Genomic DNA, 22,356 nt, shown 5'->3' with positions numbered 1-22,356 from the left:
TCATGAGCCACCGCTGTGGTTCAATATTTTTATGTCAGTTTCTGTGAGCATTCCAGAATTCTCATGTTTCTGTTATGGTATTCTCTGGTGGTCTCCTGTGGTGATTCTGTGCTATTATAGCTCTATTCTGTGTGATTGTTCTGCATACAAGGCTGTTGCCTGATTTAGCTCATTATCTGGTCTGCCAGTTCACATGGAGGTAATCTGTGCTTCAGGAGGCTTGTGCCTCTCCAGCAGTGCTGGTGCTTGCTCCTGTTATATTCACTGCAGACTCAGACCCTGATTCCGGTTATAGCTTCAGCTTCTGTTCCCAGGTGCTAGCTTCCAGCTAGTAGCTTCTAGTTCCAATTACCAGCCCCCCAGCTTCTAGCTCAGTGGTAACCAACACCAGTCCTCGAGAGCTACCAACAGTTCACATTTTCCAGACAACCTAGCTGCTGCACAGGTGCACTCATTACTCACTAACACATTTGAAAAGAACCACAGGTGGAGCTAATTACTTCACTTGTGATTCTGTAAGTAGACCTGCAAAACATTAACTGTTGGTAGCTCTCGAGGACTACAGTTGGCTACCCCAGTTCTAGCTTCTTGCTTACTGCTTCCAGCAGTCCGGTCAACTGGGTCATCTGGTGTCCTTTGTTCCAGGCCTGTTTCACTATGCATGCATCCAGCTGCCAGCTTCCATTTGTTGCAGTCACCTGACTCTCCTTAGGTTTCACTTGCTCCTGGCTTGTCTGGTTTCATCTGCTCCTGGTATCATTTTCTACCAGTTCTGGTCTGGTTCCGGTAACTGTATGTGCTCCACATTGGAGCCCAGGTTTCATTTTATTTACCATTTGTTAGGTACTATGTTGTGGACAGTGTTCTCATTGTTGTTGAGTCCATGCTTGCTTATTTCCCTTTGGGACCTCTAGTTTATTGCAGGTCTGTACTATTTGCTTACATTAACCCCAGCAGTGTTATTTTCCTGTCCTCTGTACTATTCTGTTCCTGTGTATGTTTTTGCTGTGCTTTTGTGCGGTGTAATATCGTGGTTTGTGTGTTGTTATATTTTTATGTATGCGACTAGGTCACCTTTGGTGTGCAACTATGTCCCTTGGTTTGTGACAAGGTCGCACATATGTTTTGTTGCCTTTCTCCCCTGTTGTTGGCAGTGTGCCGTTACTTCGCTGTTTTTTTCTGTTAAGTCCCTTTAGTCACCTTCACCTTTTGACCATTTCCTAAAATATCTCTGGTACTATGACATAACCAAGACCTGGTGGGACTGGAGTTGGGGCAGACCTTATTTGCCTCTCCAGATGTAGCTATTATAGGCAAAGTCCTAGTATCGCAGGTGCCAGCCATTTATCAGGGGAGGCCAAAAGAGGCAGAGTAGGTTTCACTGTGGCCGTCCTAAACAGCGATCACAGCTGTGGGTTCACACCCGGTTTGTTACATTCCACCATAACCATTCTAAACAGCGGTTACGTCTTGGGGTTCACATCCAAAACCATAACAAATAGATTTATTTTACAAAAATAAAGACAGATTAAAACTTAGTTGGAGGATGGGGAGTTGGTATATTTAATTCAGTGGTGTCATAAAAAAAGAAATGCTTTACATTTACATGATCCACGTTGTCCAAATTGTAATGCATTTGCATTGTGTGCTGTGATTTAGGCACCTTCAGAACTAACAGTGAAACCACACCTTCATTTATACTTCAGCCATATCACATGGGTTACGTCAAGGGGAAAGAGCTGCAGCTAGGGAGTGGAAGCTGCAAATAGCAACGTGCTGTATGAATGCAGCCAAATCTGAATAGGTCACAAATATGTCATTTTGTATAAGACAAAATAAGCAATGCTGTGGTTGCAGTGTGCCATCGTTACAAGCACCCTAACGTTGTTTCCACAGCACATTTCTCATAACTGAGTGCTGGTCATTTAGTCCTTTAGAGTTGGTATATTAACTTGTTAGAATTTATGTTTACAGTAAAATTACTAGTTTCTTCTCTAGATGAACAAGACAGCAGTATGGGAGAACATGAATATTTGGCTGCACCATTTGCATAATGACAAGCATTGGGTGGGGCACTATTACAAGAAGCAAACATCTGCTGTTCGATCGTTTCCACCCTCAACATTAGCATTTGTTGGCAAAGCTATTGCAGTAACTCCGGGCCTCAAGAGCACCCAACAGGTCAAGTTGTAAGGATTTCCTGAATTATGCATGGGTGAGTAAAGTCTCATTCTATACTTATAGGTACATGTAAATAAATCATTTATTATTTATTAATCATTTTTGACAAATATCATTTATTTATAAGCAAGGGGGCAATCTTCAGATATTGAAAGAAGGGATCACATTCTCAGTTTTTAGACAACAGGGGGAAATTTATTAAGATGGAAGTTTCATATGGGATGTTGCTATGGGCAACCAATCAGAATCTACTTATTTATTTAGCACCTTCTAGAAGATAAGATATACAGTAAGGGTAAATTTACTAAGATGTGTATTCTACTTCACATATGATGTTGCTACGGGCAACCAATCAGAATCTACTTCTTATTTATTTAGCACTCTCTAGAAGATAGTAGACATGATCTGATTGGTTGCCCATCGCAACATCACATGTGATGTAGAAAACACATCTTAGTAAATTTCCCCCATAGTATCTGATTGGTTGCCCATAGCAATTTCCCATGTAAAACAGAACTACCATATTAGTAAATTTCCCATACTGTCTAATCACTTCATAATACCTGGTGACTTTGTATCATTTTAGAGCATTTGCAGCATTACAAGTTGCAATCCTCAATAGTTACTAATTTTTAAACATCTAGCATTTTCATATACATTTTTAACTTATTATTGAATATATATAATGTGATTATTTATTACCAGTTATTTAAACAGCACACACATATTATGCAGAACTGTACAGAGAATATTTGGCCACTCACATCAGTCCCTGCCCCAGTGGAGCTTACAATCTATATTCCCTGACACATGTACACATGTACACACACACACACACACACACACACACACACACACACACACACACACACACACACACACACACACACTCTCACGCTAGGGTTAATTTTGTTAGTGGCCAATTAACCTACATGGCCTAGCACACATGGTCCACAGGTGGTGACCTGCAATGGATCTTAAGACTCTCATTACAACTTCAGCAAAGGGGGTGTGGGTGTAGTTGATGTAGTGTGGGTGTAGTTGATGTAGTGAAGTGATGTAATGTAGCATATAGAGTATGTAGTGGTGTAGTGCAGTGTAAAGAGACATGTAGTAGAGTGGTGTAATGTAGTGATATAGTGCAGTGTGTAAGGGATGTACAGTAGTGTAGTGATGCTGTGCAGCGTATAGAGGGATGTGGTGTAGTAATGTAGTGCATTGCATGGTGGGATGTAGCTTAGTGATTTAGTGCAGCTTATAGGGGCATGTAGTGTAATGATCTAGTACAGTGATTTGGTGCAACATATGGGGATATACAGGTGGGCATGTACAGTTGTGCAAGTAGGAAAAATGACTTGGTGGTACTGTGCCGCGGCGAAAAATGGGCGTGGTCAGGGCGTGGTCATATGAGACTAGAGGGAGTGTCTGGAATATTGCACGCCGAAGGCACACGGCCAAAATTTACACAGTAATGCCTCTTACGCGCCACACACCCAATACATATGACCCATGCTATAATGCTCATTGCACCGCACACCTGATGCCCATTACTAATATGCCCCCACAGTGCCAGAAATGCCCCAAGTGCCAGATACCATATGCCCCCACAGTGCCACACATATGCGCCCAGTGCCTGATATCATATGCCCCCACAGTGCCACACATATGCCCGTGGCACCAGATATCATATGCCCCCACAGTGCCACACATATGCCCCCAGTGCCAGATATATGCCCCCAGTGCCAGATATATGCCCCCAGTGCCAGATATCATATGCCCCCACAGTACCACACATATGCCCGTGGTGCCAGATATAATATGCCCCCACAGTGCCACACATATGCGCCCAGTGCCAGATATCATATGCCCCCAATGCCAGATATCATATGCCCCCACAGTGCCACACATATGCCCCCAGTGCCTGTTATCATATGCCCCCACAGTGCCACACATATGCCCCCAGTGCCTGATATCATATGCCCCCACAGTGCCACATATGTACCCAGTGCCAGACATCATATGCCCCCACAGTGCCACACATATGCCCCCAGTGCCAGATATGCCCCCAGTGCCAGATATGCCCCCAGTGCCACACATATGCCCCCAGTGCCACACATATGCCCCCAGTGCCACACATATGCCCCCAGTGCCACACATGCATATGCCCCCAGTGCCACAGAAATAGTTGCAATACAGTGAGCAACTCACTGTGTCAGGTCCTGTGTCCTGTCCGGTCCTCCTCTAGTCCCCCTACCTCCGCTGCATGTTTCTGGGGAGGGGAACGCATCTCGCGTCTCCTGCCCCATGTCTATCTCGTGGACTGGCTCCTGATTGGCTGCCAGCCCACGAGCACTGATTGGCTGACAGCCGACTGTGTCACAGTGACACAGGGAGGGGAAGGAGAGACGCACAATGCGCTCCCCTCCAAAGGCAATCAGCTGTGGCGGGGTGGCGGAAGCCACGCCCCCCACCACTTCCATATGCGAGCATGCGCATTGCAGGTATATTTGGCTATTTGTTATGGCGGTACGGGGTACCGGCAATATATATTTTACCGGTACGCCGTACCACCCCGTACCGCCATACTTGCACCCCATGGCATGTAGTGGAACTTGCCTCTGGGCCCCATAGCAATGGTCAGGGCCGGTGCAAGGCACCGGAGCGCCCCAGGCGAGTCGAGGTGGGGGCGCCCCGGTGCCGGGGGGGGGGGGGGTTGGTACCTGTGTAAAAAAACGTCCGTCCCTGCTGAGTGCTGGTGCGTGCAGGGGTGTCCGTGCTGCCGGGGGAGCCTGCGGCGCTGTTATTGTGTATAAGCTTGTTGTCGTGCCCGGCGGGGTCCCTACAGTGAATAGAAAATAACTAGCGCTTCCCGCGCATAGCGCTAGTTATTTTCTATTCACTGTAGGGCCCCCGCCGGGCGCGACAAGCTTATACACAATAACAGCGCCGCAGGCTCCCCCGGCGGCACGGACACCCCTGCACGCACCAGCACTCAGCAGGGACGCCGGGGACGGAAGTTTTTTTTACACAGGTACCACAGTGCTGGGGGTGAGGGGCGAACTGCCGCCCTCCAGGTGCCGGCGCCCTAAGAAAATGCCTAGAGCTGCCTAGTGGTGGCGCCGGCCCTGGCAATGGTAACTCAATATAGTTACATCTATGAGTATGAACATGAATGATTCCCATATGAGATTGCCAGCTAGCTATCCAAGACATTCTTGTCATCATCTGATTAAAGTGTTGCTGCCCTTAGCGTCTCCCTGCTGCTGATCACTGACAATGTGGCCTAGAAACTCTGAGCTATCTACTACAAGGAGCTAAATATATATATAAGAAGTAGAATCTGATTGGTTGCTATGGGCAACATCCCATGCTCAACAGAACTCCCATTTTAGTAAATGTATCTATCAGACAGCACTCAAGTTTGCCTAAATCTAATCTTAATTGAAACTCTATGATGTTGGGTTTTTGAGCTGCAGGGGAATTCCCAGCCTACGTGTACCCACAACAAACATCGTACAGGTGAGTTTTACCTTGTACATAAATCTATTACATAAATTAGTAGTCATGTTCTGTGATCACCAGCAATTAAAAAAATTTCATCAATTAAAACTATCAAGGACAAAAGAAAATATATTTCTGGATCAAAAAAGAACATCACCACATCTGGATATTTACAGAACATTAACAGACACAAGAATAAAACCAGCATCCATCAATGAAATGAACGTCGTCAGCAGAAACTGATGGCAGCCAAATCCTTTTGTGATCCTTAAATGTCTTCCATTATAGTGTAATTGCTGCTCTAATTGTCAGTGTGTAGAATTAGATTGTTCTGGGTTCTAGCATATCTTGAGTGATTGAGCCACAGTTTTATTTTGCATTGTAGAAGCTCTCATTATATCAAACATATGCTTCTTGAAATGTATAGAAATATATTATAATGTAAGAACAGGCCTAAAATTTCAAGTAAGAAACATACACACCAGGTCAGATGATAGGATTAGGCATTTAGGTACTTATGTATTATCTGGGCTCCCGTTTTTCTTATGAGACCGCATCCCCTCGCGGGGCTCGCTGCGCTCGCCACGCTTCGGGCACGGTGGCTCGCTGCGCTCGCCACACTATATAAAATCAACTCCATGCGTAGTTGGATAGTAGGGGTATGAAAAAATGGGGTGCATTTAACATGGGAGCCCAGATAATACATAAGTACCGGCATTTACAGTACAGTGGTAGAGATCCTTTTATATACTGTACTAACTGCTACACACACACATTAAAAAAAATAATGAGATAGCATTGATGATATTATAAAGAGAAATGATGCATTTCAAGGCAGTTTTGTGATATGCATGAGTAGTTATATAAATATATTATATTATTAGGCAGCGCTATATTACTAATTTAATTAATGTTTGGCATGTTATATTTTTTTGCCTGTAGTTGATATTTGTGTTGTCATTACTATGCTTGGTGCCTACAGGGGAAAGGCTGTGGGTGCTCACAGTTGGAAGGACTGTAGGAGAATTGCCAGGGCTGAAAGAATCAATTTCCAGTCATGAGACATTAGTATATTGCAGGGGCGGATTGGCCCACCGGGAAACCGAGCCGTTTCCCGGTGGGCCGGCACATATTGTAGCATAAGTGGCCGCCCGGCGCCCACCCTAACTACCTGCGCCCAGCCGCAGCAGCTAGCCTCTCCGTCTCATGCTGGGCCGCGGCACTGTGCCCAGATTAAAGATGGCCGCGGCCAGCATCTCATCCACCCAAAGCCAAAATGGCCGCGGGAGGGCTGGTGCGCATGCGCCGGCGCACTCAGCTGCTCCCACGGTCCATAGGATGGCGCTGCCCCACGTGATCCATCCAGGGGCGGATTGGGAATTAAAAGCAGCCCGGGAAATAGCTTGAAGCAGCCCTAAATAGGGGGGGCGGGGGTTGTTGCGTGCCGCAAACGCAGTGCGCTCGCCACACTTTCTATTCTCAACTCCACGCCGACGTGGATAGTGGGATTATGAAAAGGTCATAGGACGCGTACCAACTCCCCTCGCGGGCTCGCCACGCTTCGGGTTTGCATTGATAGTGGGGGTGGTACAGCCTCAAAAATGACATTTGGGGGCCATTAAACATGTTTGATACTAATTTCAATGCATTTGCATGCATTTCTGTTTAAATCGCATGCGATTTTTAAAGATGCTTAAAAACTGCAAGAAACGCATCCTATCGCATGCCATCGCATGCCACTACATTTGGCATGCGATGGCATGCGATGGGAGCCGTGAAAGTACACAAGTACCTTTTATTCTATTTCATTTATTTCAATTTTCTTTTTGGTACCGAGTACTCAATTTACTGCATTTACTACATGTAAAAAGTAAGGAAATAATGAGTGCATGTCATTCATTACTGTTAATTATTTATAGCCAATTCACAACCATAAAGGGTAGAGCACAGCACTAAAGAAAACCAGTTAATATACATACATACATACTGATCGTACATACATACAAACCATACCTCCCAACTTATGGCCTGAAGAAATAGGGACACGCCCGAAAAGGGGGCGGGGCGTATTCAAATGAGGGTGCAGCTTATGCTAATTAGCCGCAACCTCATTTTCATACGAGAATAGACGCTGTGCGCATGCGCACAGCGTCTATTCTACTAGATTGGGGGGTCTCCCAACTGCCACCCCCCGCAGCGGGACAATGCCTGCCGCGGGTGGGACAGCGGGACAGGACCCGAAAATCGGGACTGTCCCTCTAAAATCGTGACAGTTGGGAGGTATGTACAAACTCACACAACATAAATACATGCAATACACAGCATACGTACACACATAAAACATACATGCAAACTACATACATACAGTACATATATACATACAAACAGAGCATGCACAAATACATACAGAGCATACATACATACATACATACATACATACATTACATACAAATATACACACGCATCATACAGCACTTTCCAAGAGAGGAGCACAGGAGGATATCCCTCAGTGCTGGAGGCCATGTAAGTGGAGCTGCTGCTGCACATGCTCAGTAGCTCTCCCTGCTGCTGTGCCAGTGTTCCATACTCACTGCAGAGAGCTCTGTCGGCATTATAGATGGGGGGGCATGGGAGATGCTCCTGTGACCAGCGACCACCCCAGGGCTGGTCTCGGGAGAGTGCTACCAGCGACATTGGCCCCATACACACGGGATTATGGCTGAAATCACCCTGTGTGTATGGGACGTTACACTGAGCAATATATTGCAGAGAGATTTAAGCCAAAATTGCTCAGCGACCATTTTCAACATGTCATGTCAAACTTTATATGGAGATATATATCTTATGCTGTGTACACACTGGGTAATACTGTATGATTACTGGGGATATATTGCTAGCAATATATCCCCAGCAATCATATTGCTCAGTGTCTCCTTTTCATCAGCCATGAAAAGGTGACACTGCTACGGGGCAGAGGGGGAGCGCAGCAGCAGCAGACGCTGCTGCTGTCACTTTGATGGGAGGAGGGAGGAAGCAGCGGCACGGGGCTGGGGAGATCAACGCTGATCTCCCCGGCGCTGACCTCCCGGCACAGCGATCGCCGGGGAAAGCCGCTGGTCGCAGGAGCATGCTCCTGCGACCAGCGACCATTAGGCAGTGCACACGGGAGCACGCAGCTGGCAATTTATCGCCAGCTGCGCTCCAAATCACTGGCAATATGGTTGCTCAGCGACCATATTCCCAGCGATTTTACATGAAATTTCACCCGTGTGTACTCACCTTTAAGCCCCGTACACACGGGGGAGATATATTGCTCAGCCACATATTGCTAGCAATATATGGCTGAGCAATATATTGCTCAGTTTCTCCTTTTCATCAGCGACCAGAGATGGTCACTGATGAAAGGGAACCTCTGCCGGGCGGTGCCGCAGAGGTAATCAGCTGGTCGCAGGAGCTCCCAGCGATTAGAATGGGGCTGAAAACAGGAGCGCTCGCCGGGGCACACTCCCATCACTGGCAATATGGTCGCCTGCGACCATATTTCCAGCGATTTCAGCCTTTATCGCCCCCGTGTGTACACAGCTTTACTGTGAATGCAGGAGATATCTATTAATTAGCTCCCACTTATCAAACTAGGGGCCTTATTTTGGTTCATTCTTTCTGACAAAATCCTTCTTAGATGGGCAAAACCATGTGCACTGCAGGTGGGGCAGGTGTTACTTGTGCAGAGAGAATTAGATTTGGGTGGGGTTTTACTTCAAAGTGAGATCTATATTGCAGTGTAAAAATAAAGCAGTCAGTATTTTCCCTGCACAGAAACAAAATTACTCACCCAAATCTAATTCTCTCTGCACATGTTACATCTGCCCCCCCTGCAGTGCACATGGTTTTGTCCATCTAAGAAGGATTTTGTTAGAAAGAATGAACCAAAATAAGGCCCTAGCTGAGGTACCTGGGTTTGGTTATGCAATTAGCATTACTTGAACTTTATCCTTCACTTGTTTTAATCTGGACAGCTCTTCCAACAGACCCATGAGGTGGCTTTCTAGTGCCATTTGTGTTGATGGGGATTCGCTTGTAGGTATAATCCCCAGACTTTCTCTAAGCAGCAAATCCCCCCCCCCCTAATGTGTAATGGGCAATGCCTTTGTCTTTTTTTATGTATCTGTAGCATTTTGTAATTTGTCATTTGTTTATTATTTTTGGAATTTACTATTTCTGATATATTTGGCATTTAGTAAATTGTTTTGGTAAAAGCCACACCAGGAACCCAAGCACTCAGATAGGCACCCCGGACCATTTGTCATCTGTCTGTGACATTTCCATGGAAATCCAACTAGTGGAAGCCCCTGATCATGCTCAGCAAGGTCATACAGTATGAACAGATTACACAGAGGCAGACCTCTATGAAAGCCCAAGGCAACAGCAATTTTACATGAGAGATAGAGCTAGAAAGGGCAGAATTGTGCAAATACATTTTCTAGACTGGTGTGTTAATTACTGTGCATTTCAATTAAACATTGCTTAGAAAATTCTGTTAATGATAAATTATGCAGTCTTGCATGAGAGATACACTTTAAGAACTAATCTGCTTTAAATACATTTGTGCAAACCACATACAGTATTTATACCCTTTGGACAAAACCCCCATCCTTGTAATGTTTACATGGAAAAAATAGGTCATTGGTATTTACAACTTAGGAACAAAAAACTTACTGTAGCTAAAAGGAAAATAGCAAATGAACATGAAACAATGTGATGCTCAAACATGTGCCTGGTCGGCTACAATTAGTATTTCACGTATTACATAATGCATAAGATTATTTTGATGAAAACAAATCAACATTTATAATAAATAGTACATTTATTGCACTTACATGTCTGACCTAAACCTAAAATATATCATAAACGGTGTACAAGGCATCTTTCGGGATCTGGACTTTAAGTCGACAGTTATTAGGTCGACAGACAATAGTTTGACCACTATTGGTCAACATGGTCAATAGGTTGGCTTGGTTAAATGGCCATCATGATAGTGGTCAAAATGAATTTTATTAGATCGTGTAAGTTTTCTTGAATCCTGGGCCTTGCATTTCAACCCCAGGACCAAACCACTGTTGCCAAGTGGACCCCACATCCCCAGAATACTACCGCATGCATGCACTGCAGTATCAACTTAACTGGACACATGTGTAGAAGACATACTGATTTCTGACTGGTGCAGCTGCTTCACAAAGCGGTTTGAGCACATGCAACATTGCATAGACTCCTCGGGTAAATACTTTGAAAAAAATGCAGCTATATTGATATTCTGCTATTAAGGGCCCCTTACACTTGTGAGATTTTGTCAGATTTCACCCAATTCAGATGGATTGGGCCAATTTATCTGACAAAATCTGATGTGCCTGTCTGACAAAATCTTATGTGCCTGATGCTGTGGGACCCGATGCACGTTTCTGTGCGCAATGCGTCCAACCAAGAGATTGATCCTCCTGCACATAGGATAAATCTCAAGTCAATCAGGCCCTACTTGTCCCTCAGACAAGTTGGATAAGTGTAAGGGGGCCTTTACTGATGCACATCCAATCTAGAAAATCCTTTCAAATTCTCTACAATCATATTCTTCTGCAGAGGCATAACTAGATATTCATAGGCCCCATAGCAAACGTTTGTAAGGGCCCCCTATTTAGCAACTGACGGTGATAAATGTATGTAAAACATATTACGTATACAATAAAGATGGGCCCCATAGCAGCTGCACCCCTTGCACCTATGGTAGTTATACCCTTGTTCTCCTGCCAATACACATTCCCTAACAATGACACCCCACATATATGACTCCCCCAGTGGTGGGTGTTCATGTTGCAACATGGAGAGTACTTTAGCTTCAGGACCTCTAATTAGTCATGTCTTCAGAAAGACAAGACACTCTCCAGGATCTGTAATACAATGATAAGTCTAACAGGTGAAGCAACTTTTATTAAACTGTATCACTTATTTTAGAGTGTTATTTTTAGAGTGTAACTGTTACTTTTTAGCTTTTGTGGATTAAAGGTTACCACAATACATAAAGTAACACAGTAGCGAATAATGATGCTGAATCAGGATAATAATATCATTCACTATGATAATAACACACTGTAACTTGGCTGTTTCCACTAGCAATTGTATCTAATTCCCCTTTCACATTACACTTTGGAACTGGGTTATTGCTGTGTGTGGACCCGGGTCAAGGTGCAGGGTTAAGGCACCAGAGCTTTTTTGGTCGACCCATGTCAAATGTGAAAGAGCTGGAGCCAGAAAAAAAAAAACCTCACATTGTAATTTGTGAACAATTAACAGTTTATTGTATTCTTGACAAATGTTAATATTTAACTAACGTTCAATGCTTTTTTCATGCAATGTTTATATTTATTTATTTATTATTTATTAACAGTTTCTTATATAGGGCGTACATATTCTGCAGCGCTTTACAGACAATATTTGAACATTCCCTGCCCCAGTGAAGCTTACAATCTGTATTCGGTGGGAGGAAACCGGAGTACACCGTCCGTACTGCACCACATATAACACAATATACAGTATGTTTTGGTTCCATAAAAAAACATTAAAAAAACATTGTTTCAATTTGAAGCAACATTTATCAAGTTATCTATGGGCATCTTTTCACTAGAAGGCTTTTCCACTCGTTGACTGCTTCGTGAATAGATGCCTATATACCGTGAGACTCATGTAGGAACAGAAACAATTCTATCCCTTACTTTTGTGGCAATAATAACACATACTTTAAATATCAGTATTGACAATACAAACAACTAATTTGTAGGCAAAGGAGTTCCGTGATTTACATATATAACAGAATAAATAATCTTTTCTCATGCTTTGCCACTTGCAATCTTCCCTGGTCATCGCACTTACAACAGCATATAGAAAGGTGCTACACACAATATATGTGCTGTATGGATGTGCTGTACTCTGTACCTTGCTCTAGGTATTGGCTTAGCACAATCTGAATCAAATATGGTAAGGGTTGGAATGATGCCAAACCCTAACGAGAGAGAGATTTCTTAAACCACCCTTTATTATGAGCTCCGGAAAAACATGGACTATTATGTGTCTAATAAAATATATATGATAAATGTAACTTAATAATATTAGATCTGAGTTGACATAAAGGTAATTAATATTTGTTCGTGTCACATTCTTACATCATAACACACAATCACACAGTGTTCCAACAAGAGATGATTTTCTGCTGTTTATCATAGTATAAACCTGACTGTGGCTGACAAGGTAGCCTTTGCATATTCATCTTATGTAGTATTTTATTAGTGTTAGGTTGAGTGATTCCAATATTAAATGGGGTGTTACTATGTGCTGGTGCTAATGATATCTATTGATGGATTATGTTATATTGGGCCTTGCGTGGAGGGTAATTATTGTTATGTTGGAGTGGATTCAGGGGTGTAACTAGTACCTTGTGGGCCCCATAGCAAAATATTCCCCCACCACCTTAGTAGGGCAGAAGAGTGTAGGAAATAAGAGAGTGAGGGGAATGAGAGACAAAGAGGTCGATTTAATTCAGCATGCTGTGAATAGGGCGCTGCTATGTTGAAGAATGCTGGTACCTGCATTCTCAGACTAAAGTGCCTGTGCTATTTGTTCCTGCCCATGTGCAATGCCGATTATCAATCCATGCTGATTAAGGTCCTAAGATCACATTTTATATGAATGCATATTTGTGATGTAAAATGATTGCGCTAAATAAAATATACTGTATACAGTATATTACCTGGATTCCCCATTCTAAAATATTTTACTCTATGTGATGTTAAGTATAGCAGAACCTCTCAGGCCATTGCCACATTGAATTAATGTAATGGAGCAGATGTTTGACAAAGCACGCTATATAAAGAAAACGTACTATTAAGCCTGGTAAAGTGATAAAGAGCTGATTAAGTGGAAGGTGATAATGCACCAGCCAACTGTTAGCTCAAACACAGCTGATTGGCTGGTGCATTATTCACTTCCACTTTATCACCGCTTTGTCACCACTTTATAACTTTACTAGGCTTAATACATCTGCCTCAATATTTATTTTATTGCCGCTATCAAAAAAAAAAAATATATATATATATATATATAGTCCAGAATATCCACACACAGCGGTGCGGATGCGGAGCACTCTCCGTAATCACAAATCAGCCTTGTGATAAAAGAAAATAAGTTTTTTTATTCCAACTGGGTCAACACAGTTATGAACATCTGAAGTATATATACTCCTATCACTGCTCAATGATTTAACTGCCTCTTGCTCTGATCTAGACAAATTTCTGTGTATGACATTACTTGCAGCATTAAACCTCGTCATAGAGTCATCCATTAATCGACAGTATGTTTTAATTGAGCTATTAGAGCTCGCAGGATCAAACTTGGAAATGCGCTGTCGCCTAATAAATGAAGCCACAGTACTAGGCTCCTGGACCACCGCTGAATGCTGAAAGTGTTCCTTGAGTCTCAAATTCCTCCCTATTTTATGCAGATTACACTGCCACTCAAAGTTATCATGTAAGGTATAAAGGACAAGCCCTTAGAAAGTACCTGTATCTCCATATTAGACAATTCTCTCGAAGACAGGTTGAAGATCAGTTCATCTTTTGGCTTGTGGCTCTTAAAGAGCCTCTCATTCTGCCCCCCTCTTCTCGTTCTCTGGTTCCAGTGGGGCGTCTTTTGATAGCCCCTAAAGGGGGTCGTGCAGCAGAAGGGTCATCAGATTCGGGCCAGGCAAAATCGCTGTCACTCTGGGACGATGTATGTCCCTGATCGCGTCTTCCTCTCTTATTACGCCAGGTATTTCTCCTTGGTTGGAAGTTACGCTTGGGATTGCTCTGTCCCGAGGTCCACCTGTACACGATGTTCTCTTCGTAATCCTGTTGTACAGTCAGTAGTTTGGACTTCTTAAATTTAATCAGCTCAGCTTTATAAGAGTCACATTGTGACTGCAGCTTCTTGAATAGCCTCTCATGTTCCTGTTCGCTTAGAGAGGTAACATGCTCCGAGGAAAAAGCTTCCAATTTATCGCGTGTCATTTTTAACTCGTGTACGGCTTGCTCAATCACCAGAAGCATTAAGTCCATACCACATTTGTTAAGCACGGCGATCCACCTGCGGCAAAACTCAGGGCTTGACCGCCCTATCGTCGGCACATTCCGCACACGGAAACCGCGGGGGATTAATTGCTCCCTGAAGTAGTCAGAGAGAGACTGTCCATGCAACAAAAAATCAATTTCTCTTTTACGAAGTTTTAGCAATTGATAGTAAATATCTTCGCCATTCAATACTGCATCATTTAGCGAGTCTGTAAATAATATATCCGATGCCTCTGCTGCTGTAAAACTTAGGGTCTCACCCTTTGGCAGAATCAGGTTAGCAAAAGATGCACTTACATCTATGTCGGCATTTCTCTGGGATGACTCCATAGTGTCACTAGGGGTCAGCAGGTAGGATTGTAGTCCGTTTCAAACAGTGATGAAATTCACTTAGAGGATGTGCCTTGTCCCTCACGGTTTAGTCAACACGACGAACCGTACACATATGTCCAATTGGACCGGCACTATCACCAATGGTTCAGCGTAGGCTGCGTGCCTTTGCAGGTATACATACAAAGCAGGGTTCCAGGAAATCCAAGAACAGACACGGCACTGCAGCTTCTTGATGAAAAAACAAACTTTGTTTATTTGCCTCGACGGGCCGTTTCGGGGCATACACCCCTTTCTCAGGAGAATGCAAATAGTACAATGTTACGGGGTTCTCAACATTCAACCCACAAGTGAAGGTCCGGCTGTTATCGCTGTCCTCGATGTGTGACCTGCAGCCATCTTATTGCTGGTAGTAAATTCAAAGATCCACACTCTGACAGAATGTATAGCATTAAACATGTGCTAACATGTGACACAAAGTTCGTTGTCTATATGATAACTTGCCCTTGCCATCTTTGTTATATTGGGATGACCTCCAGTAAATTCAAAGAAAGAATGGGCATGCATAGGTCTACTATCAAGGCTGCCCTAGCCGGTAAAGAATCTGATCAGCCTGTGGCTGTGCATTTTAGAGAGATGAAGCACACACTGGCATCTCTGAAATATCAAATAATAGACCATGCACCAGAATCCAATCGTGGTGGTGATAGGGTTAAACAACTTTTAAAACTAGAGGCTAGCTGGATTTATAGATTAAAGACAGTTTCTCCAACTGGTCTTAATGAAAGAATTGTATGGAGTAGTTTTGCACAATAGAGCAGGGTTCTTTGTTGTGCTTGCTAATCATTGTCGACACATTGTGTCAGTTTATTTAAATGTATGCTTTATTCTCCTGATTGTACTTTCTCTCGTAAACAGGGTATGTTTTGCTTGTTTCTAAGCAATGATTTTGATTTTTTCTTAATTGGTATAGGGTGTTGGTATTTCTTTGTGATATTTACATGGTGCAATATTGTAATTATGTTATGTATATGTAGGATTGTTGGCGCGGCGTTCCCCCGATTGCCAATACTGACACCGTTGTGACCGGCTCCCTGCCTTGCCCGCGGTGTATCCCGCTGAGACGTGGGAGGTCTCTGATGGGAAGACTCGGGGGCTTGGCTGTGATGCCGGTGGATAGCTCGGGGATGCACGTCGGGTGGTGACATGTACGGCAGAGTGAGAGACGCCGTGCATGTTCCCTCCTGGCTGGTACTCCGTGCGCTGTCCTATAGCGGTGTTAAGTAGCGGCGTCCATTACCATGGCTACTGTTGGCTGGGACGCGTTGCTATGGCAGTGACGTAGATGGGTGTGAGCCAGATACGTCCCTGCTGTGTGCGCGCGTGTCAGCTGCGGTGGATTGGGGTGGACTCTGCAGGTAATTAGGTGAGTGTGGCGCCAAATACTCCTTTTTAAACGCTGTATGTTGCTTGTATGCTTTGTACTATTTGCATTCTCCTGAGAAAAGGGTGTATGCCCCGAAACGGCCCGTCGAGGCAAATAAACAAAGTTTGTTTTTTCATCAAGAAGCTGCAGTGCCGTGTCTGTTCTTGGATTTCCTGGAACCCTGCTTTGTATGTATACCTGCAAAGGCACGCAGCCTACGCTGAACCATTGGTGATAGTGCCGGTCCAATTGGACATATGTGTACGGTTCGTCGTGTTGACTAAACCGTGAGGGACAAGGCACATCCTCTAAGTGAATTTCATCACTGTTTGAAACGGACTACAATCCTACCTGCTGACCCCTAGTGACACTATGGAGTCATCCCAGAGAAATGCCGACATAGATGTAAGTGCATCTTTTGCTAACCTGATTCTGCCAAAGGGTGAGACCCTAAGTTTTACAGCAGCAGAGGCATCGGATATATTATTTACAGACTCGCTAAATGATGCAGTATTGAATGGCGAAGATATTTACCATCGATTGCTAAAACTACGTAAAAGAGAAATTGATTTTTTGTTGCATGGACAGTCTCTCTCTGACTACTTCAGGGAGCAATTAATCCCCCGCGGTTTCCGTGTGCGGAATGTGCCGACGATAGGGCGGTCAAGCCCTAAGTTTTGCCGCAGGTGGATCGCCGTGCTTAACAAATGTGGTATGGACTTAATGCTTCTGGTGATTGAGCAAGCCGGACGCGAGTTAAAAATGACACGCGATAAATTGGAAGCTTTTACCTCGGAGCATGTTACCTCTCTAAGCGAACAGGAACATGAGAGGCTATTCAAGAAGCTGCAGTCACAATGTGACTCTTATAAAGCTGAGCTGATTAAATTCAAGAAGTCCAAACTACTGACTGTACAACAGGATTACGAAGAGAACATCGTGTACAGGTGGACCTCGGGACAGAGCAATCCCAAGCGTAACTTCCAACCAAGGAGAAATACCTGGCGTAATAAGAGAGGAAGACGCGATCAGGGACATACATCGTCCCAGAGTGACAGCGATTTTGCCTGGCCCGAATCTGATGACCCTTCTGCTGCACGACCCCCTTTAGGGGCTATCAAAAGACGCCCCACTGGAACCAGAGAACGAGAAGAGGGGGGCAGAATGAGAGGCTCTTTAAGAGCCACAAGCCAAAAGATGAACTGATCTTCAACCTGTCTTCGAGAGAATTGTCTAATATGGAGATACAGGTACTTTCTAAGGGCTTGTCCTTTATACCGACTACCTTACTTGATAACTTTGAGTGGCAGTGTAATCTGCATAAAATGGGGAGGAATTTGAGACTCAAGGAACACTTTCAGCATTCAGCGGTGGTCCAGGAGCCTAGTACTGTGGCTTCATTTATTAGGCGACAGCGCATTTCCAAGTTTGATCCTGCGAGCTCTAATAGCTCAATTAAAACATACTGTCGATTAATGGATGACTCTATGACGAGATTTAATGCTGCAAGTAATGTCATACACAGAAATTTGTCTAGATCAGAGCAAGAGGCAGTTAAATCATTGAGCAGTGATAGGAGTATAACGATACGCCCCGCCGATAAGGGGGGTAGTATCATTATACAAAACATTGCAGATTACTGCACAGAAGTGTATAGACAGCTTGCGGATGTCAAAGTATATCGAAAATTGCACTCTGACCCCACGCTAAAATACCAGTCTGAGTTATTCAAAATAATCGACACAGCAGTACTAAATGGAATTCTTGATGCTAAGTGCGCTGTTGCTCTAAAATCCAACTGTCCTGTGATACCGGTGTTATACACCTTGCCGAAGGTGCATAAGAACAGGGACACTCCTCCTGGTAGGCCGATCATCTCTGCCAGGGGGAGTTTGTTCCAGCCGGTGTCACAACTGTTGGATATGTTGATTCAACCATTTATTGTTGTACAACCTACATTCTTGCGTGACACTACTAGTTTCCTGAACCATATTATGCAATGTGATGATGTACAGGCTCACACCATCATGTGTGTAATGGACGTGTCAAGTCTTTACACGTCTATTCCACATGATCAAGGATTGTCAGCTATGCGCAATTTTATCTGTGAGCTTGACTCTTTTCAATTTGATGTGGAATTGTACTTGAAATTTCTTGAATTAGTCCTCACTAGAAACTACTTTATTTTTGATGGCTCTATGTATCTGCAGACGTCCGGGTGTGCAATGGGAGCGGCGGTAGCTCCGGCCTATGCTAATGTGTTCATGTTTGAATTTGAGAAGAAGGTATTTTTTCAGCATAGATTTGGCCAGCACATCCAGGCGTACTGTAGATACATAGATGACCTATTTATGTTTTGGAATGGTGGAGTGGAGCTTTTTGAAGTGATGATGCAAGAAATTAATTTGCTTGACTCTCCTATCAAGTTCACCTACACGTCTAGTGGTCAGGCGGTGGACTTTCTTGATGTGACGGTGAGCTTGGATAATGGTGCCATTAAAACAGCGTTATTCACTAAGCCCACCGACAGAGAAATACATTGCTGCTGGCGAGCAGCCACCATCCCCCACAACTGAAGAAGGGTCTCCCTTACTCACAGATGGTTCGGGTGGTACGCATCTGTAGTGATGCCACTAAATTGAGTGAGGAGCTTGACAAAATAATTGACAAATTTCATGTGAGAGGATACTCTCTGTCTCTACTACGGTCAGCTAAGGACCGAGCCCTTAAATTGAAGAGACCTGATTTATTGAAATCTAATATAAAAAAATCCGACAATGTATTTCCTTTTATTTCCAGATTTGACACCTCTAGTAAAGTCGTCCCTATTGCCAGCAAAGCACTATGGCCCATTATGGCCACTGATAAAGATCTGCCTGGATTCAGAAATGTACGCCCACTCTCCTGTTATACCAGAGGTAGAAACCTAAAAGACATATTGGTCCATACTGATGTTACGGGGTTCTCTACATTCAACCCACAAGTGAAGGTCAAGAAGCCCGGCTGTTATCGCTGTCCTCGATGTGTGACCTGCAGCCATCTTATTGCTGGTAGTAAATTCAAAGATCCACACTCTGACAGAATGTATAGCATTAAACATGTGCTAACATGTGACACAAGGTTCGTTGTCTATATGATAACTTGCCCTTGCCATCTTTGTTATATTGGGATGACCTCCCGTAAATTCAAAGAAAGAATGGGCATGCATAGGTCTACTATCAAGGCTGCCCTAGCCGGTAAAGAATCTGATCAGCCTGTGGCTGTGCATTTTAGAGAGATGAAGCACACACTGGCATCTCTGAAATATCAAATAATAGACCATGTACCAGAATCCAATCGTGGTGGTGATAGGGTTAAACAACTTTTAAAACTAGAGGCTAGCTGGATTTATAGATTAAAGACAGTTTCTCCAACTGGTCTTAATGAAAGAATTGTATGGAGTAGTTTTGCACAATAGAGCAGGGTACTTTGTTGTGCTTGCTAATCATTGTCGACACATTGTGTCAGTTTATTCAAATGTATGCTTTATTCTCCTGATTGTACTTTCTCTCGTAAACAGGGTATGTTTTGCTTGTTTCTAAGCAATGATTTTGATTTTTTCTTAATTGGTATAGGGTGTTGGTATTTCTTTGTGATATTTACATGGTGCAATATTGTAATTATGTTATGTATATGTAGGATTGTTGGCGCGGCGTTCCCCTGATTGCCAATACTGACACCGTTGTGACCGGCTCCCTGCCTTGCCCGCGGTGTATCCCGCTGAGACGTGGGAGGTCTCTGATGGGAAGACTCGGGGGCTTGGCTGTGATGCCGGTGGATAGCTCGGGGATGCACGTCGGGTGGTGACATGTACGGCAGAGTGAGAGACGTCGTGCATGTTCCCTCCTGGCTGGTACTCCGTGCGCTGTCCTATAGCGGTGTTAAGTAGCGGCGTCCATTACCATGGCTACTGTTGGCTGGGACGCGTTGCTATGGCAGTGACGTAGATGGGTGTGAGCCAGATACGTCACTGCTGTGTGCGCGCGTGTCAGCTGCGGTGGATTGGGGTGGACTCTGCAGGTAATTAGGTGAGTGTGGCGCCAAATACTCCTTTTTAAACGCTGTATGTTGCTTGTATGCTTTGTACTATTTGCATTCTCCTGAGAAAGGGGTGTATGCCCCGAAACGGCCCGTCGAGGCAAATAAACAAAGTTTGTTTTTTCATCAAGAAGCTGCAGTGCCGTGTCTGTTCTTGGATTTCCTGGAACCCTGCTTTGTATATATATATATATATATATATATATATATATATATATATTTATATAATATATAGGTAGGAGTATTGCCTGGCTATATGATACATATCACGTGGTAACCAGTCCACTGCTGTTTTACTTGTGGTACGAGTCCTACCTTATGTCTCGTTATCCTTTTACATTGGTCCAAAAAATTGTACTGTGTTACACTATGGAGCGCTCCTCCTTTATTCTTTTCTGAACAGATCTTTCCATTCCCAACGAGTCCTGGGATCTACTGGGAAGGAGCTGCAGTCCCGAATTTGGACTTTGGTGTCTTTTGTCCACTAAGTGTTGCCTTTCTGGACTTCTACTGGTTTTACAAGTATTTGGCTTAGCGCTATTGATTCACAGACTTTTGTTTGTTCATACATATATATATATATATATATATTTTTTTTTTAAACGATGTTTATTAAGGACAAGAAATGAGCATAAACTTAATCACGAAATCACCCTGAGGTGGATCAGACATATTAGTAGAAATAACATTCACATATAATCAAGCTTCAGTACCACCTGTGGCTAATGCTGGCGGAGTAAATAGTATAACGGCACCTGGGAAAACACCAATAGATATCTCAGATGGTTACCGAAGGCAGGGCCGTAACTAGGGGGGGGCTAGGGGGTCACACGCACCGGGCGCTGGAGGGTGGGGATGCTAGTGTGGTGTCCCGGCGGCGTGGTCCCTGGGATGAGCAGCGGGGGTCCGGGGACTGGTAGGTTAATGCCAGGTCCTCGCGGGGTCCCGGGGACTGGTGGGTTAACTCCGGCTCCTAGCGCTGCCGGACGGTGGGCGGGAAGCAGGTTTTGAAAAGACTTGCCGGACGCTAATTGGCTGAATTCAGCCAATCAGCGTCCGGCAAGTCTTTTAAAAGTCATCAGCGCTTCCCGCCGCCAGGCAGATAGCGCTAGGAGACGGAGTGAGTGAAGGCTGCCGCTACACCAGTCCCTGGACCCCTGGACGCTGCCTACCCCCGCTGGCTGCACATGATGGCTGCCGCTACACCAGTCCCTGGACCCCTGGACGCTGCCTACCCCTGCTGGCTGCACACAGGTATGTTGGCAGCGGGGGTCCAGGGACTGGTGTAGCGGCAGCTTTCACATACACAGCCGCTCGCTATTTGCCTGGCGGTGGGAAGCGCTGATGATTTTAAAAAGACTTGCCGGACGCCGATTGGCTGAATTCAGCCAATCAGCATCCGGCAAGTCTTTTCAAAATCTGCCTCCCGCCCACCGCCCGGCAGCGCTAGGAGCCGGAGTTAACCTTCTCCAGTCCCCGCACCCCCGATGCCTGTCCCCAAGGCAGTGATTTGTTTTTTTGGGGTTTTTTGGGGGGGGGGGGGGGGCGGGCGACCAAATGACTGCCGACCTGGGCACCGAAACACCTAGTTTCGTCCCTGCCGAAGGGCCTAAGAATAAACAACTTACATCTCTTATCCTAATCTTTTCTAACTTTTCAGTGGTGGAACAAGGGAGGGAACGTATGGGTAGG

General features: G+C 44.4%; 1 long non-coding RNA gene across 4 annotated transcripts in view; it reads left to right on the top strand.

Moving 5' to 3' along the window:
* Window positions 1-21,405, top strand: part of LOC146063939 (uncharacterized) — a 28,576-nt gene extending 7,171 nt beyond the window's left edge. For 2 of the 4 annotated variants that reach the window (XR_014471712.1, XR_014471711.1), the window contains exons 3-4: window positions 1,999-2,215; window positions 19,387-20,756. This is a non-coding gene — a long non-coding RNA (uncharacterized LOC146063939). Of the gene's footprint in view, window positions 1-1,986; window positions 2,216-19,386; window positions 20,757-21,067 lie in introns of those variants that run through there. The other 2 variants (XR_014471714.1, XR_014471713.1) reach the window with 2 other exon arrangements.
* Window positions 21,406-22,356: the final 951 nt, after the last annotated feature.

The sequence above is a fragment of the Crinia signifera genome, chromosome 3, assembly GCF_055691185.1.
Source record: "Crinia signifera chromosome 3, ASM5569118v1, whole genome shotgun sequence".
Classification (NCBI taxonomy): domain Eukaryota; kingdom Metazoa; phylum Chordata; class Amphibia; order Anura; family Myobatrachidae; genus Crinia; species Crinia signifera.
Note: the sequence above shows the minus strand (reverse complement) of the source record. Positions and strands in the feature narration are given on the sequence as shown.